Source organism: Cavia porcellus, unplaced genomic scaffold (genome assembly GCF_034190915.1).
Source record: "Cavia porcellus strain 051 isolate PalLab524CR breed Dunkin Hartley unplaced genomic scaffold, mCavPor4.1 scaffold_18, whole genome shotgun sequence".
NCBI classification, from domain to species: domain Eukaryota; kingdom Metazoa; phylum Chordata; class Mammalia; order Rodentia; family Caviidae; genus Cavia; species Cavia porcellus.
Window position 1 is genome coordinate 15,815,010 of NW_026947501.1, and position 16,757 is coordinate 15,831,766.

A 16,757-nucleotide genomic window follows, 5' to 3' on the forward strand; every position below is an offset into this window, starting at 1 on the left:
TGATATAGAGATATCAAATAACACCATAGCTGATTTCTCTCCTAAATAAGAAGATAAAAAATTAATTAAACAGGCCATCCTCCAAAAATCAGATGGCATTAGACATTTTAATAACATAAAGAGATACTTATATATGACATAAATGATATGTCAGTTCCTAAAATTCTCTGGACCGGTCCTCCTTATGAGAAGCCATTGCTAAACTCATAAATACCCTGTTGATTATATTTGACTCCTGCATACTTACTTAATTCTACAGATACCTTCTACTGTAGTCCAAATCCCAAACAAAAAGGCAAAACTTGACCTTCAAACCTCATAGAGACCTTAATATGGCTTTTCGTGTTTTCAACAACAGAGATAACAGTAACACTTGTGATACTCGGAGTTCTGAGACAGGTAAACCGACACAAGGTGGAGCTGCCTGGCCCCCCCCCATGGACCATGCCTCAAATGCAGCAGAAGACATTGGGCAAGAGAGTGCCCCATCCTGTCATTCCTTTGAGACCTTAACCCAGGGCTACTAGACTGTCCTAGCCACCAGAGTGGGTAAGCCATCCTAACTGCCAGCCCTCACAGGAAGTGCCAACACTACCAGATTCATCACTGACAGATCTGCTTAAACTTTCTGCTAAAGACTGATGGGGCTCAGGGCCAACAACAGCCCCCTTTATGGGTGCCCATCTCAGAGTCCAAGTCCCACTAAAAGTCTCAGGTAAGACATTCTCTATATTTGTGGACATAGAGGGCATATGTACAGAGTTCTTCCTGAGTTTTCAGGCTGCTATATTAAATCCTCAAACTCTTGGGGGTATTGAGGGTCAACCTATGCCATTTACAAACAGGGCCTATTTCATGCAGGTTCCAGACTGCTTCTTCCCAATCCACCCAGTGGTGCCAAATCTTCCCTCCACCACTCACTCTACAGTCCTAAATCTTAAAAATGCTTATTATTCCCTTGTGTTTATACAGGGTGACTCAGACACTGAGGTCTCAACAGCTTACACCTGTTATCGCTAGTAAACTTCTCCTCAGGGATATCCTATCCAGAGATGAGCCTGTCCCCATTCCTAGTTTAGATTACATTACAGTCCACTCAAAGAGGGCAATTAATTTATTCTTTTATTGGTAGGCCTAGAAATATCAAGAGCCTTAGGTATGGGAACAGCAGAAATAGGGGTTTTTCTCCCCCTTTCCGTGGGTTCACATGATGCTCTCAAGTCCTTAGACAGCCCAAGGCAGAGTCTTTCTGGACCACCCTGAGTTCACACTGAAAGGCTCTCACATCCTTCAGAGCTTTAAGCTCTTGTGGGCAGAGCTGTTACTAAAACCCACGGGAAATCCATTTGTGGATCTCTGTGACGACTGAGAAATACAAGCTCATTCCCCAAAATCCCTAAGTAATTGGCCAAAGATTTGGACTCAGTCACAACATCAGAGGGGGAATGTTGTAGCCTAGTTCTAACCAATGCGCCTCCTTCCTGTTCTGTATGCACCATTTCAATAGAGATTAAAATTCTCAGTAAAGACTTAAGTTTCAGCTCCTTGTAAATCCCCCTCCCCTCTCCATTCTTTTTAGGTTAAGTCTCCATTTCCCATAAAAGCCTTAAGTTTCAGTCTCTTGTAACTCCCCCCCACCCCCTTCAGCCTATCTGTAATAAAATGTGCTGCTCCTTAAAAAACGTTTCACCACAAGGAAATTACAGGAGATACCAAGAAGCCCAGATGCTATCAAACTGTCCAAGTTCACAAAATTCCTGTGGTTTTTCGGCTTTAAAAACCCAACCCTTTAGCTGTAAGGCACGCAGTCTTCCATGTTGGCTCCTGGAGGCTGCGACACCAGGCCTGGCCTAAAATAAAGCCTTTTCTCCCTAAATTTTAATTTCTTGCTTCCTTGGATTTTATTCCGGGGTCCGAGCTATCACAGTAGACATGTAATCCACCATATCCATGAGCTAAAGAAAAACAGTATATGATGATACATTTAATGGGGAAAAAACACTTGGCAAAATCTTCCATAACATCTTTTTAAAATAAAAACTGTAGGGTCTAGAGTCTACACTCTCAGACCTTTTAACTGTCCCCACGTGTGAACCTTCTCAAAAAATGCCCAAATTCAAAACGACCTCTGCCCAACCTCCAAAATCTCTGGGTTCCTGGCCAGCAGATCTTGGTTGTGGATTGGGTGATGTTAGGGGGTGAGGAGAAGAGGTGGGGCCCAAGAGGAGCCGGAGAATGTGGGACACCGGCTGAGCACCTCGGATTTGCGATAAGCCAGGCAGCAACAGGAGGAGCCTAAGCCGAGCAAGAAACTGGACCTGCAGTGCAGAGCCAGAGAGAGCGCCCCGCAAGACCAGGGATCAAGGGACAGATGAAGACCAGCAGTGGCCCACGTGGAGAGAAGGTGGCATAAATGCAGGGGGGAGCCACCATAAAGAGGCGGTCACGGACCCTGAGGGCGAGCGTGGCATTGAAATTCTTGAATCAGAATCCTCCTGCCAGGCGTGCCCAGGCTGGCATCATCCTGAGAGGCAGAATGGGAAGAGGTAAATGTGGAGATGGCCCTTCAGAGGTGTGTGCTTCCCTAAGCCACAGCAGACTCCTGGGTGCTTCAGGTTTTCAAAAGATGCTGGAAGGTGTTATCTAAGAATCACAGAGGGAGGGGCTGGGGATTTAGCTCAGCAGCATAAGCACCTGCCTTGCAAGCAGGCAAGGCGAGTTCGATCCCTGGTACCGATGAAAAGGAAAAAGACAAAAAAAAAAAAAAAAAAAAAAGAAGAATCACAGAGGGAAACAGCCTGAGGTTTTTGAAATTGTCCCTCCCCACAGTCTCCTATGGGAGGCAGATCTTTTATATCATGGAGTCTGAGGCCTGAAATGCAGCCCTCATGCACCAAGCCATCAGGATTTTCCTCTCTAACCCCAGGGAATGAGATGATGTCAGCCAAACATAAACACCTCAGCTTTCACTGTTACATGGCACTCAAGAAGTCACCTCTTCAATCCTGGAGTCTGGTTCAAAGGATCCTGACCTCTCTATGTGCCAGACACTTATACCCTCCAGCAAGCCCTCATCATGGGCAGCAGCATCACCAAGTGCCCCCACACCACACTGCACTCCAGCTCAGCTGAGGCCAGTGGGGCCAACAGCATCTTCCTGCAACTGCTGCTGGATAAGAAGTTGGCACTGCGCTATCAGGAGCTGGTGCGCTCATCTTCTACTTCCTGAAGGACAAGCATAAACTGCCCATGCTCTGCCATCAGTACCTTCTGAGACTGGCTCAGCTCTACAAGGCTGACTTGGCGCTATCAGCAAGAAGCTCTTCTGGAACTGTTCCAGCTGCAACCCCCTCATCCACAGTTGCCCCCCTAAATCAGCTTCAGAAGACAATCCCAGAGACGTGCAAGACATACCATGGAGTGAGAAAGTAGTCATCGAACTCTGTTCCCTCTTGGAAACCAAAGGTGACATGGTCTTCATGGCTAAGAACCTAGATCAGCACACTAACAGGTCACAGAGGCATCTGGGGCTCCCAATGCTGGGCAGAGAGGACTAAAAGTCTAGCTGTCTCCTCTTCCATTCTAAATCTTTGTCCTTTCCTTGCTCCTGGGGCCTGACTCAATTCCGCACCCCAATATTCCCACTCCCCATCTGGGGCTTGGTACAAGTACTTTCTCTCTGGCTGTTGTGTCAGTCACTGGATGCACATAAAAATAAAGGCTAAGAATAACAAACTAGAAATAACAGAACCTTCCCAACTTAATAAAGAATGTACTGAAACCTACATCTAATGTCACTCTTGATGGACAACTGAATGTCTTCCCTCTAAGGATATAGTAGTTAGGGGTTGTGAGAACAATTAGAATCAGGACACAGAATTTATTTTATTTTTTGTGATGGTCACCCAGAGTTAAATACATGAATGTGCAGGAAATCTGTCCACAACACTAAAAAAGACCCAGAATATTCAGCCAAGGGACTGGATCTCACAGCAATGTTCTGCATGAGTCCAGACAAAGATCTAAAGCCCATGATAATCCTTCCCACAAGTCCAATCAGCAGTCTAAAGCCAAGAACTCACGCCAGCCTGTTCTATGGATCTGCACTGGGAAGACCCAAAGTTCAGTGGTGGAAGCTAGAAAGTCTAAGCCAGCGGGGTGAAGGAACTGGGCCCGGTAGGTTGAGGTTCTACAATGTAGCCGAGAAGTCACACTTAGAATAAGGACAGGGGTACCCTGAAAAGTACCTCAGCGACACAGAAGTCCCAAGTTCTTCCAGTGATGAGAACAGATGAGTACATTCCAGAAAGGCAGTGTGACAAGCTTCACCTGGAGATTAAACCGCACACGTCTTCCCTCCAGAGCCAGGAAGCGATGCTCTGTGTAAGGACCGGGGCTCCCCAAAGTGAACCACAGCCACTCTCAACAAGGTCCAGAGCTCCTCCGATGATATTGGCCAAACTCATACTGGGGAAGCTAGTCATGACGAGCTCTTCCAGGAGAACCAACGGCCCCAAACAACACCGAGGAGAACCCACAACACCTAGCTCTTCTTCTCCATGTCTCTATTTATGCTGGCAACTTTCCTCAGGTGGGCCGTCTACACAGCTGATTTAATTCAGCTGATGTTAACTTGACTACCGGTTTTTAATCCATAACAGCTACCTTCTCACCACTTTCATTCAGCATAGTACTAAAAGTCCTAATCAGTGCCATAAGAAAAAGAAATTAAAGAAAAACCAGATAGATTAGTGTGTTAGTTACTTTCATTGTTGCTGAGACAAAATATCCAACACCCAAAGTTAAAGCAGGAAAAGTTTATTTAGCTCAGTTTGTACAGGTCTCAGTCCATAATTGGCTGGCTGCAGGGCAAGGTGGCATCATAGAGGAGAAACAGTTCATGGTGGATAGAAGGTACAAAGCAGCAGGGGCAATCAGAACTCTTTCTATTCCTTACATTTTACCCAGGCTTCTTAGGGCAGAGAGCACTCACACCCTGACCCCTAGTGCCCATAACCCTAGCACTGCACCTGTTGCATACACTCTAGATCAAATCACCTCTGGAAAAACCCCATCAACAACTACATGAGGTTTTGGGGGGACAACTCAACACAAGCTGTGATAATCAGGAAGCAAAAAATAAAACTGCTCCAATTTGCACAAAATACCAAGGAATCTACCAAAAACTTATAGAATAAAGTTCAGTGGAGTCACAGGATATAAAGCTGACATACAAAGAGTAATCACATTTCTGTAAGCTTACCATGCATAAAAATTAAAAACAATACTATACATATAATCACTCCAAAGAAAATTTAACAATTAAAGATAAATATACAAAACATGGATAAAATCTGTATGCTGAAAATTGCAAAAAACTTTCGAAAGATATTCAAGAAATAAATGGAAAAACATAACCATGTTTATGAACTAGAAAATTTAGCTGTTAATTCTATGCAAATTTATGTATAAGTTTCATATACCTCCCATATGAACTTTAGAAAGGTTTGTTGAAGGCATAGTGGATTTTATTCTAAAATGTACATAGAAGAATGTGGACCATAGAATAGCTCAAATGATCTTTAAAAACTAATTAAATCTGTGTGACTCTAGACTGGTAAAAAACAAAACTAAATAAATTAGGAAGACCTGCTATAAACCAATTCAATGTTAATATTACTAATAATGTAATTGTTACATTTAGCTTCAGTGATAGAATGTAATATTGGTGATCTATCTGATAGATCAATGAGCAAAATAGAGAATACATAAATAGATCTGTACATATATGAACTACTGATTTTAACAAAGGTATAAAAGCTCAGTGGAGGAAGGAAAGCCTTTTCAACAAATGGTGTTGGAGCAATTGGACAGCTACAGGTGAAAAAATAAACTTCAACCTAAGTCTCACACCTTCACAAAACCTAACACGAAATGCTTCATGGTCTTAAATATAGTCATAGCTTTGTTATTCAACTGCTTTGAAAGTCATTAAATTCGTTGTTCATGTCAACCCACTTTGACATGAACACTTTGTCCCAGTACTCGTTTGTTTGGTACCCAGCGCCCAAAATAGAAGTTATTGGCGTCCTTTACCTCTTGCTACTGTTTGCATCCAAAACAATTTGTTTGGTGCTTCTCCTGTTAGGTGCTTCCTGGGAACCAATTAACAATAAGTGCTAATATACCACTGTATAAAACACAAAACTATAAACCATTGAGTGAAAATGAAAGTCTTTGCGGTCTCAGGTTAGGGTGGATGGCACTCACACCCAGGGTGAGGCATCCTTAATCTTAGCATCACACCCTGAATCAACCCCGGCATCATATTTTTTTTTGTCTTTGATTTTGAACTTTATTTTTTACTCAATCATACTCCCCTGACCATTTCCAGCAGCATTAGGAATTATTTTGAACTATAGATTTCCATGGAGGATTGCCCTGGAGTGGTGGTGGGATGTTCACTGTTTTTCCAGAGGCAGCCTTTGTAGACCATGTATGAAGACACTCTCTGCAGGGCAGCAGGACAAATATCACCCAAGTTTGGCTCAGTGCTTCCCAGAGTGTGAAAGTATTTTTTCCAAATCACCAAAAACTTCTTTGTGCAATACGCGTTTCAATCATTTCAGTTTATCTCAATCACATTTTTAATTTTTTAGCTTCTATTCTATAGTTTCAGAGGAATCCAAGCATGAGACTTTGTACAAGAAGAGGCTGTGTATACTACACAAATTTGATGCCTGTGATGTATATGTGTGCATGTGTGTTGAAGACAGTCAGGGATATATTTTCTTCAGAGTTCCTTGGAGGACTTGCTAATTTTTTTTTAAATTTTATTTAAGGAGAAAAAGAAAAACAGAAAAAGGGTACAAGTTATACAGAATTTCAGAAAAAAATAAACAGTAGGGAATCACTAGTTAATAGATTACATATTTAAACAGTTGTTCAAGTTACAAAATTAAAGCATATAAAGTGGACTTTCAAACAGTGAGACTGCAAACAGTTCCACTCAACGATCCAACAAAACTCAGTAATGTGGTTATCTATTTTACACACTTAAATATACATGCACTTATATCCTTTAGAGCACTTTCTTTTCCTCTCTTTTGTACAATGACAATTATACATTTTAGGTTTTGTTAATCCCACAGTTCTTATTACTTTTTTTTGAAGAGAGTAAAACCAAATATGACATAACAGAACAGAGTCAGTCAAATCAAAAGGATGGACATAATACATTATGTAAAAACAAAATACAAAGTGATCAACAATGGTTACCATCCTGCCTCTTGCTATCTTAAGAAGAATTGCCTATATCATCAGTTATAATAAAATTGAACAAAACAGTAAAGAATAAAACCAAAACATTGGAGACATTACAGGACTTCAAAAGAAGATAATAGTCAACCAGAATGGGTGTCACAATGAATCTTATTGTCTTCACAGTTTGGCCTATACTTTCGAACTTGGTACTATCAAGCAAAGCAGAATAGGGGGAAATCAGTCAAAACAAGATGGTGAGGGCAATACAGGGTTTCAAATCAAGTTAATAGGAAATCAAAATGGGTTACTATAATATATCCTGCTATTTTTTATTTATTTTTCCCTTAATTAAAAAGATAAAAATATACACCAAGTGCTTCCTGAAAAAAAAAGATAAAAATAAAAAAGTAAATAATTTAAAAAAGGAGATTGAGATAAAAGAGGGCATAACAACAAAACAGCACAGGTCAAAACATAACCATTTAAGCAAAATAGTGTTTCACCACAAGATATCCTGACATAAAAGTAGTTACCGTAGTGTCTCTTTCCTTGAAATCTTTGAGTATACCTTCCCAGCATCATATTTTTTAATCCCAGCATCACACACCCCAGATTGAGTCACTTCTGAAAAGCCTCACCTATGATTGCATGAGGCTTTGGGGGATATCTAGACACAGCCATAACATTATTTAGATTATCTTGATAAATTCTTTTATTCTTAACTGAATTCTAGATGTTGCCTGTAGTCAGATGGTTTGGTAAAGAAACCAAAAACCCTGAGTCTAATTTCATACAGAGCACTTAATTTCTTCCATGCTTGCTTTCCCATTAACAAAATGTTACTGATAATTATAGTCTGCAAAATACTTTCCTTAGGAAAAAGTCATGATTTGAGTGCAATTAACTGTTTCTAAGTTCTTCAAACTCAAATTTCTATTTGATGTTCGCCTAAGAGTATGAATACTGTGCTCAAACCGATTGTTTCCTAAAAGCGATTATTTTTTGAGTCATGAATTCATTTTGAGGTAAATTCATAAAATGGAAATTAAATTGGAACTAACTCAGATAAAAACAATATCTCTTAATATTAGTCATCACAACAGCTCAGCATCATCCTAAGAGGAAAGTTGCACATCACGTGGAGGTAAGAGAAAAAATAAAAACAGTAAGAGGTCAGTGCCTACATAAAAATCCAGTTTCAATAATTATTCTATCCATTCATCCTGCAAGCTTTCTCACTAAGAAACTGGCAGAACTATACACAGTTGAAATTAATTTAAATTAATAAATTCATGATGAACAATAGGCTAGAAATAATAAGAGATTATCAGTGGGATGTTAGAACAAACTTTAGTGTGGGAGGCCAGACATGGGGCCGTCTCTTAATCTACATGGGGCTGGGGCTGGGGAGTTAGCTCAGCGGCCTAAGCACCACCCCAAAAGTACCTATGCCAACCCTCTCTGTTTACTCGTTTCCTACCTCTGCAGTAGGTCTCTCAGGTTATTGTCTTGTTTTATGTTTTGGTTTTTTGACACAGGGTTTTCCTATGTAGCAGACAGGCCTTGAATTCATCGTGTTGCCTAAACTGACCTTGAAGTCATGGTGATCTTTCCACCGCAGCCTCCTGAGTGCTGGGCTTACAGGTGTGTACCGCCACACCCAGTCAAACTGTTCTTGAGAAAACTGGCATTCAGGAAGAACAAATCACTCACATATTCATCATCTGTCTTCAGAGAGAAACAAAGAATTTCATAGTACAGTAAATTTTAAGTTATCTCCTTTTCTATTTTAATACCTCTAATTTAAATGGACTCATAAAACAATAGTAATCTTAAAATCATGAAATATACTGTCAGAACAGAAATCGAAGAAGAGCTAGTGCTTAGAATATGCCTGAAAAAAATTCTACCAATCACTTGTTAAACTGAGGCACATAACTCATACAGCTATCTAACTTTTAAAATTTTTATTGGAGTATTACTTACACACAGAGCAACGCATACGTCCTAAGTGTACAGACTGAAAATAAAAAGATCACAACTGTGTGACCTAGAATCAGGTAAAAAAATAATCTATGAAAAAAACTAATTCATGGAATAAAAAAAATCATAATAGTGATTATGGTTAATGAGCCAGGCATGGTATTACACAAGTGTAATCCCATGATCCTGGAAAGCTGAGGCAGCAGTAACTCAGTGACTTAGCAAAACCCTGTCTCAAAATTAAAGTTAAAAGGACTAGGGATAGGGGCTGGGGATTTAGCTCAGTGGCATAAGCGCCTGCCTTGCAAGCAGGCAGTCGTGAGTTCGATCCCTGGTACTGAAAAAGACAGAAAAAAAAAAAAAAAAAGGATTAGGGATGCAGTTTAGTGTGAAGGCCACAAGCTACAAGCAGATTCCTGAAATTTCTTGGTTCTATTAATTTGGTAGGACAGCCCACAATTTATAAGGAATTCATATTATTTCTCTTTGTCTTAGGTGTGCAAGTTACTGGGAGGTGAATCCAAAACCCTCACCCAGCCCTTTCAATTTTTTTTTTTAAATTTTGAGTCAGGGTCTCACTATATCCCTGAATTGCCCTGGTTAGCCTGGAATTTGAGATCTTCCTGCCTCAGCCTCCTAGAATGATGGGATTACAACCATTATGCTCAACTAAGGATATTAAAATTATCCAGAGGTACAACCAAATGATGAGATGGATGAGACAAATGTTGAGAGAATTAAGCTTCCATCCCCTCTTTAAGCCTAAAATAGATTAGGGCATAACAAACCTGGCTGAGGACTTAAGTATATCCCGTTGAAAGAGTTTTGGCCCAGACAGGACACTGTAGCCAGGAAAGCCTCAACTGGAAGCAGGAAGCCCTATCTCCCCTGCCCCTAGGAATTTACCTGTGACGCCATCTTCCCGCCCCTGGAAATTTACCTATGGTGCGAAACCTAGGACCAATGGGCTCCCTGTGCATCCCTAATGCCCGCCTTAGGTTCCACCCCAAACCGAGGCTACTTACATAGCTCCACGCCACGTGTCTGCTGGAGAGAGCACTGGACTCCAGCCATAGGGGGTGCCTGTCATCTCTCTCCGTGTTCTCAGAATAAAGACCGCTTTTTGTTGTATACTTCTCATCTTTTGGAAATATTTTTCATCTTTTGGAAATAATCCTATCACCCGTTACTTATAAGAGCTCAGAGACATGTGCAGAATAGTTCCCAAAGCCCTGCCTTGTGGACTTCTGGAAAGAACTCAAGCAGGTTTCTGATAAAATGGCCTGGATTTGATATCAGCCTGAGGCAAGAATTCATCTATAGAAGTTCTTTCCAATTTCCTCAAGATTTAAACAATAAGCCAGGCGTGGTGGCTCACGCCTGTAATCCCAGCACTCAGGAGGCTGAGGCAGGATGATTGTTGCAAGTTCAAGACCAGCCTGGGCTACAAAATGAGCTCAAGTCCAGCCTGAACTGCATATCAAGACCCTGTCTCAAAAAGACAAAAATATATATATACTTGAACAATATAAAGGACATATTGATGTCCGGAAGAGCTTGCTATCATAACTTTCCTCAATAACCCACGTTGTAGTCAGAGTTTGCAAGGAAAACAATTTAATACACATAATTTATAGAATTATTTCATAATAATCACTCAAAGAATGAAACACAAAAAAAGTGCTAGAAATCTGTCCACACACTAAAGACCCAAAGAATCCAGCAGGGGGCCTGGATTCCATGGCAATGTCCTGCATGAGTCCAGCTGAAATCTAGAGCCCATGACAAGTTCTCATCCAAGTCTTTTTCATGGATCTGTACTGGGAAGGCCCAAAGATCAGCAGTGGAAGCTAGAAAGTCTGTGCTGGTGGGATGAAGGATCTATAGCAGTAGGCTGAGGGATTCACATTGGAGCCAGGAAGCAACGCTCAAAGTAAGGGCCAGAGCTCCCTCAAAAGTGCCACAGCCATCCGAGTGACAACAAGATCCCGAGCTCCTCCGACAGTGAGAACAGCCTCGTTCATACCAGGAAAGAAGCTCGACAAGGAGAACAGCAGCAACAGAAGAAGCGACAAATCACTTTTCCCTCTTCAGTTCTTTTTATGTTGGCAACTATCCTCAGGTGCACCATCTTTAGACCCAACACCACGCTGATTAAGTTCAGCTGGGTGTTACAAATTGACCACCAGTTGTCAACCCACCGCGCCCATGCTGCATTTCCCAGAGGCAGTGTATACTCTTTTGCTTTTCCCCTTTTTTCTCTTTCCTTGGCCCAAAATTGCTTTGCAGAGCCAATTTTTCCTCCTGTCTACTTTCACTTTCCTGAGTAAACTCTGTCACCACTTTTTGATCATTTTGTCCAATTGAGCAAGGTTCAAGAAGAGAAGAACCTGGAATCTAACTCTAGATTCTGGAAAGGCGAGCAACCCAGAACCCAGTAACACTTAGTTGGCAAGTCACTTTTAGAAGTGGGCTATCAGGTGACAAGCCCACAACCCTCACAGCACTCCGCAGGGTCAGCAAGCCCTTAACTCTGCAAATCTTGTCCAAGCATTTTACTGGGCTTGATCTTATGTCCCTCAACTTCTTTGATGTTGGTGGGTAGGGCTGAAAGCATCAAGGCTCTGATCCTCTTATCACTTGGTCTTCCTAGTAACTGGCTCCATCCTGAGGCTATCTAGGGGTCCCACCCTAACTCACCTCATTAACGTAAATTCAGGCTGTGATCTGAAAGGGGTCATTGTGAATAATAAAAGACACTTCTATCGCTTAGGGAATTTCAGGGGCTTCTTTGTATCAAGAAGTCTAGAACTACTCAGGGAGGCAGTTCTGCTCAGTCTCCAGACTCGGATGGCTGAATACCGGACCACTTGGGACTCCTCAAATATCTCCTTTTGACTCTGCAAGCATGCATGCGTGCATGTGTGGTAGTCTAGCCCAGCAGCATCAGTGTAGCTGGATTTCACGGAAGCTCAGCATCCCTAGGCCATGTCTCATGGAGAAGGAAGGGCTGCACTTCCATTATGATCTAACCTAGATCACACAGCTTCTCCCCGGTTTGACAAAAGCCTAATCAGGTTCAACTGTTGGAACAGAGACCTGGCTCTCAATGGAGAAGTCATTGTAAAGAGCTGCTAAAATGAAACTCACAGTGAACAGTGGTGCTTATCAACTTTCAGAGTGTCATCCAGAGATATAGGAAATATGTTAAAGGATGCTGTATTGGCTGAGCATTCAAGATCCAAACTATAGCAGATAATAAGACAAAAGGCAGCATGATCCAGTTTATTTACTTATTTTTATTGATTGATTGATTGATTGATTGAGACAGGGTCCCACTATGTAGCTCAGGCTGGCCTCAGATCTGCAGTGATCCTCTAGCCTCAGCCTCCCAAGTGCTGGGATTACCATGGTGTGCCACCACACTTGGCTCATTTTGCATTTAAAAAGTTCACACTAAAGCCAAATGATCACTGTCCCTTGATGCCTGGAACAAGGTGTACTCAATTATATTTTAGACATAAAATCTCCATTACAGTGTGTTACACATGAGAAATAAGTCCAACTCAGAAAGATGAGCATTGTAATATATGCTCTCATAGTAGAATCTAGAGGCATAAAAATTGAAAGGCTGGGTGTGGTGATGCATGCCCAGCACTCGGGAGGCTGAGACAGAAAGATCACACTGGGCTACACAGTGAGTTCAAGGACAGCCTGAACTATATATAATGAGATTCCAACTCGAGAGGGAGAGGGAGAGGGAGGGGAGTAGAGGGGGAGGAGGGAGAGAAGAGCTATTGGAGAAGAGGTCAGGGACGGGGAAAGGGGAAGGTGGACAGGACGACAATGGGAGGGGGAAGGATGTGGTCAAAGTATGCTATATGCATGTATGAGGATATCACTGTGTGCTACATGCTAATAAAATTTTAGAATCCCGCCCCCGCCCCAAGAAAGAAAGAAAAAAACCTCAGTGAGATTTCTTTGACATGAAAACTCTGAGAGACATTGGCTGACTGCAGACTGTGGGGAGGAGAGGACCAGGCCTCATAAGGAGGTGGTCCCCACCTGGGAACAACATCGTTTTCATTGTTCCCTTGGGTTGGGTTTTGTTTGATTATTTTGATTATTTTGTTTTGTTTGATTATTTAAATCTGATGGCGTGAACAGCTATTTAAAAGATAGCAACACATACTATGGTAGCCATTTTGAATTTACTATTAGCATTTTGAAATCCTTTATTTCATTCATTGTTGTTTTTATTGTTTCTGCTCTATTGTGTTCTGTTCTGTTTTTACCACGTTTGAAGGTATCTGCAGTTATTTTGAAGACAACAAGAGGCATTATGGTAACTATTGCTGATTTCATAAGGTTTTGAAGTCCTGTATCACTTATACTAGTTTATCTTGATTGGTTTTATTCTGTTTAATTTTTCCTCTGTTTTATCCTCTTTAAAATTAAAAAAAAAAAAAAAAGGTCTGAGCAATATACTGTGACCTAGCTGCTTTTTGTACAATCAGGAAGCACACACTGAAAAACACTTGCAGCAAAATGGCATTTGCTTTCCTCGGTTCTGAAGACAGTATAGGAGTTCCAATAAATCCATGCTTCTAAACAATTTACTTCAAAGCTGACACACCTGTCATTCCAGCACGCTGGAGGCTGAGGCAGGAGTGTCACTACAAATTCAAGGCCAGCCTGGACTACATAGTAGTGAGTTCAAGCAAGACTCTGCCATACACAAAGTCATAATAACAATAATTTACTTAAAAGTTGATTTGTGGCTCATACCTGTCATCTCAGCAGTCTGGGAGGCTGAGGCAGGTAGATTGCCAGCCTGGCATTTTACGATTTATCAAAACACTGTTTCAAATATAAAAAATAAAGGGTGGGGATTGGAGATGTACCTTAACACAAAGGCTCTGGGTTCAGCTCCAGGACCACAAATAATAATAATAATAATATACTTCAAATTCTGAATTAACTTTTACCATTCCAACAGATACCACCTACTGCCACTCGGGCTGAAAAGCAAGCACCCCCCCCCCCCATAGCTACTGGGGATGTCTCAGCATCTCTTGGGAGGATGACCATACGCAGTATAGCAAATGTGGGGGATTTCCTTCTATCGTCTCTTTGAAGGCAGAGGTTGTTTTCACTGTTTTGTTATGTTTCTTTTGCTCTATTCAGTATTCTCAATTGGTTTTATAATGTTCTATTTTTGGTTTGATTTTGCTATACCTAATTGACTGGACAACTTTTGTGAAGTTAAGGAGTATACCATAGTACCTATTACTACTATCCCAGTATCCTACTGTGAGATCCTGTACCAATCTCACTGCATTGTCTCAATTGGCTTTGTTCTATCTTGTGCTGTTGCATTTTTACTACTTTCAAAATAAAATTTTTAAAAAATGCTAAGGATGCCATTAATTCTACAACAAAACAGAAAAGTCCTAAAAGGTGCTAAACTACTCCCACAAAAAGCCTTTCCTGGAAACCCAGAGCAGTGGCAGTCTGGTTGCAGTAGGGCTCTGACCTATATTGGACAAAGAAATGTTGCACCTGATTGACTCAGAAAATCAAATAAAACTGCCAGTGATGAGGTGGCCAAGTGATTAGAAGAAGGTGGTTAAAAATTTAAACACACTTTTTGCTCATTAATCTCCAACTGCTAAGGACAAACAAAAAGCAAAATTAACATGATTGTAAACTAAGCACTTGCATCCCGTGGCTACCTTTTGGGCCTGCTGAGAGGGAACGAGTCCATCAAAGCAAGCCAGTCTGGTGAGAACCGGGGGCGCCCAGGGCTGCTTCAGGGAGCGCACAGCCGGGATCCATTACCCAGCCTGTTTTAGGAGCTGGTGAATCCCGTAATTAATCTTGGCTTCAATTTGGAGGAAAGCAGGAAACCTACCTCCCTCTCCACAGAGTTTATATGTTAATCCCCTGAGTTCTGGGGAAAAGTTTTTAAATTGGTCTGAAGACTTTTTCTGACCTTCTGAATCACGGAGAAGAAACCGTTGGGAGGAGAGGGAACCCCAGGGGGCTGCTGTTTGCCACCTTGTTTAGCTGTAGTGCAGGCAGCAGAGGCTCTTCCAAATGAAGCAATCACCAGGTGTTTTAATCCAAGAAAATACTGAGCCCAGGGATCTCCACCCCGCCACGCCTAAGCCTGATAATCTAGAGACTTAAAATCGGATATATTCTCAAAACCAAACTCTTAATCAGTGGGCTCTTGATTGTTCAAGCCTGGTCAGGGTTTTACATACTATTCAAGGTACAAGAAAACAAAGAGGCACCGGCGTGCCCCCTGCACAGAATGTATATATGCAGTAAACTACGAATATAGAAATGAAGCGCTGTCACTCCTTGGTGTTCCTTGGACACTGGTTCCAGGGTTACTCTCCTGCAAATGCCAAAATTCACAGATGTTCAATCGCATTAATAAAATGGTGTAGTTTTTGCATATAGACTGTCCTCTGCCTACTTTTAATCATCTGCAGATTATAATGCCTAATGCAATATAAACACAATATGGAATAATTCCGGGGGTGGTTTGTACGTGTTTAATACCTACCTCGTTTTGAATATTTTCAATCTGAGGTTAAATAAATCTGAAGAGGTGGAATTTATGGATACAGAGGGCAACTATATCTGTATCATCAGAAAGTTCACATTAGAAAAACTGAGGAATTTATGCTAAAATGCAATCCTGAATGAACTGGGTATCAAATTAAAGCCAAACCACGGAAGGCAATCTTTCCTCTAAGGGGAGACAACAAATTTTGAGAGCCTGCAAGGTGCGGTCTGACACCCAGACACTAAGTTGTGAAGCCACGCTGTTGGGAGGTGCTAAAAAGTGTGACTGAGAGGCCTTTTGGGAACTGCAACACATGGGTGTCCTCCCCCTTCCACAGTTCCCTCAGTAGTAGGCTGAGGTCTCAACAAGGCACAAATTAGCCATCCATGAATAAAACTTTAAAAATTAGCATCATTTTTCCAGATGTCCTAGTCACTTTAGGCCTTCAACCAGGACTCCATGTACCTTACTCTGTTTGGCTCCTCCCTCACAACTTCATTTATTTATTTATTTATTTATTTATTGTCTTTTTTGAAACAGGGTCTCACTATGCAGTTGAGGTTGGCCTTGAGCTCACTTTGTAGCCCAGGCTGGTCTCAAACTCACAACGATCCTCCTGCCTCAGCCCCCCGAGTGCTGGGATTACAGGTGTGAGCCACCATACCCAGCTATCCCTCACAATTTTAGTCATGCATATTTTGTTTTTTGGTCTTTTTGTCTTTTGTCTTTTTGAGACAAGTTTCCTCTATCCAGTTCAGGATGGCCTTGAATTTACTTTGTAGCCCACACTAGCCTCAAACTTGCCATGATCCTCCTGCCTCAGCCCCGAAAGTGCTAGGATTACAGGTGTGCGCCACCACACCCAGCTTCAAATAGTTTGAGTTTTTCCCCCCTTTTGGTACTAGGAATCAAATTCACAACCAGACAGACA

General features: G+C 41.6%; 1 pseudogene; it reads left to right on the forward strand.

The window, feature by feature from the left end:
• The first annotated feature begins 2,413 nt into the window (after positions 1 to 2,413).
• LOC134471540 (bystin-like) lies at positions 2,414 to 3,373 on the forward strand (annotated as a pseudogene).
• The last annotated feature ends 13,384 nt before the right edge of the window (positions 3,374 to 16,757 follow it).